This window comes from Mastomys coucha, unplaced genomic scaffold (assembly GCF_008632895.1).
Source record: "Mastomys coucha isolate ucsf_1 unplaced genomic scaffold, UCSF_Mcou_1 pScaffold15, whole genome shotgun sequence".
NCBI lineage: Eukaryota > Metazoa > Chordata > Mammalia > Rodentia > Muridae > Mastomys > Mastomys coucha.
The window spans coordinates 48089183-48091599 of NW_022196897.1; positions in this window are offsets into that span (position 1 = coordinate 48089183).

A 2417-nucleotide genomic window follows, 5' to 3' on the forward strand; every position below is an offset into this window, starting at 1 on the left:
TGTGTTTGTGTGTATGTGTGTGTGTGTGTGTGTGTGTGTGTGTGTGTGTGTATTTGGAGTACATGCATATATGTGCAGGTATATGTGCATGTTGATGCTAGAGAACAATTTCAAGTGTCATTCTTCAAATGCTGTCCACTTTTTTTTTTTTTTGAGGTTTTCTCAACTGACCCAGAACTCAGTAAACTGATAAGGCTGGCTGTCCAAAAAGCCTCAGATTTTCATGGGTCATCTCTGCTTTCTCATTGCTGAGATCACAAGCCCACACTGTCATTCATGGATATTTTTTTTAAAACAACTTTTTTTTTTAATTTATTTTTTTATTGTTCAATACAGGGTTTCTCTGTATAGCCCTGGCTATCCTGAAACTAACTCTGTAGACCAGGCTGGCCTTGAACTCAGAAATCTGCCTGCTTCTGCCTCCCAAGTGCTGGGATTAAAGGTGTGTGCCACCACTGCTCGACCTAAAACAACTTTTTAATTTATTATTATTCTGCCTGTGTGTGAAAGCATGATTTGTGTGTTGGGTAGGGAATGCATGTTGTGATACATACATGGAGGTCACAGGTCAACACTGTAGAATTGGTTACCATTATATGGGTCCTAGAAATTGCCAGGCTTGCATGGCAAGTTCCTGCTGAGACATCCTGCCAACCCAATTTAATTTTTTTTAAAAACTGCGAGTTATAAAATCAAACTCTGATCTTTATGCTTGCAAGGCAGACAGTATAGAAACCAGGCTCTTTCCAGCCCCGTGCAGTTCTTTGTCCAGACCCTTTGTTATCAAACAGTAAATGGGAGTACAGATTTGTCTCTCTATTACTTAATGTGTAGTATGCATGAAGAAATTAATGTTCCCTTTTCTAAAATAATCTTGCAAATTTTTCATTCTCTAAACTTAGACTTTTTAATCTCTTTCTCTTTTTCTACACATGGGCATAAATCTATAGTGAGATTATGGTTGTTTAAATTATTCATTTGCTCAATTAATTGTTCTGTGCTATTTAATTAGCATAGGCACCACAAATCTCAGGCCTTTTAGGACTGTCTTTTCTTAGTCTGCAACTCTGTATTGCCTCTTTATTTCTCTCTATTTGTACTGCAACTATCGTGGTTATCATTCTTGACCGTCTTTCTGCCCAGGTCTATCATTTACCAAGGTCATTTTGAATTCCCTTCCCATCTGTTAAGGAGTTCAGTTCTCTCTAGGTGACGACCTCAACTGAATTAATGAGCTTCCTATTTTTCTAGCCAGGTCATTGACAATAGCTAAAACACAGCTTTTGCTTCCTTTAAAAAAAAAAACAACAACAACAAGCTATTACTCTCCAAATCAGTGAGGCCAAGAGTAGGGACACGAGAAACCACATGTAAAAAGAGTAAGAGCTTCAGTACAGATACACTTCTCTAAGAAATACTGTAAATTGTGAGAAAAAGCCAATTCTTGGCTCACTATTTTTTTCTTAATTGTTCAGTAACCTGTAGTCTAATATTTCAGCTCATTAACTCCAAATTTACTCTCATGTGATTTACAGTTGCTTTTGTTGTTTAAAGTCTACTTACAATCTGTCTCAAATCTGAGTTTACCTGGTAGACAAGATGGATCTCATCTATGTCCAAACCAAATTCAGCAAGATAGCAATTAAGAATATGCTACGGTATCTAGTGTGGTGTATTTGAGCAGCTCCTAGGCCTTGGGGGAGAATGATGGATGTAGATCATTAGTAACTAATCAGCATTCTTCACTTTAATTGGGTAGAATATAAACAGCTTACTCTGAAGAAAAAGGTAAGCTACCAGATCAAAAACTTCCACTGTTTCATTTGGTGAAAGAAAACATAGTTACATTACATGTCCTCAAATGACAGGAAGTCATTGTGGGTTTTTCTTTTTGTTTTTTTTAATATCTTGGAATAAAATGCATCTTTAGTAGAAGTCAACAGTACCTTAGGTCAAGTTGTGTTCTAAAGAACTTTGTCACATTGGAAGTTGTGTTCAGTTTCTTGGTGCTTTTGCTGGGTGGCGCATGTGGCTCCCAGATCATGGAAGGTGATACAATCTGTATGCTTTACCATCAGTGGTGGAAGGGCCAAGCCAGCGCTCAGGAGAAGGCTGCTGACCAAACAGCCCTACACTGGGCTTTTCATAAGTGCCTCCTCTAACACAGAAAGACCCATGGCAAAGCAAAGAGTCAGCCACAGCTACAATTTAAGGTAGTTGTATTCAATTAGTTGAATACAATTAAACTATAACTGATAAATAATCAATAAAAAATTTTAAAAATAATTGAATTTGCTTCTTTTTATTTAAAAATGAATTGCCCATTGCCAGAGATATGGAGACTTCTAAAAAGCCAGACTGGAAAGGTCTCAGGGAGCTTTTAGCCTACTGTTTTGCCATGCCCTTCTGAGGCTCCC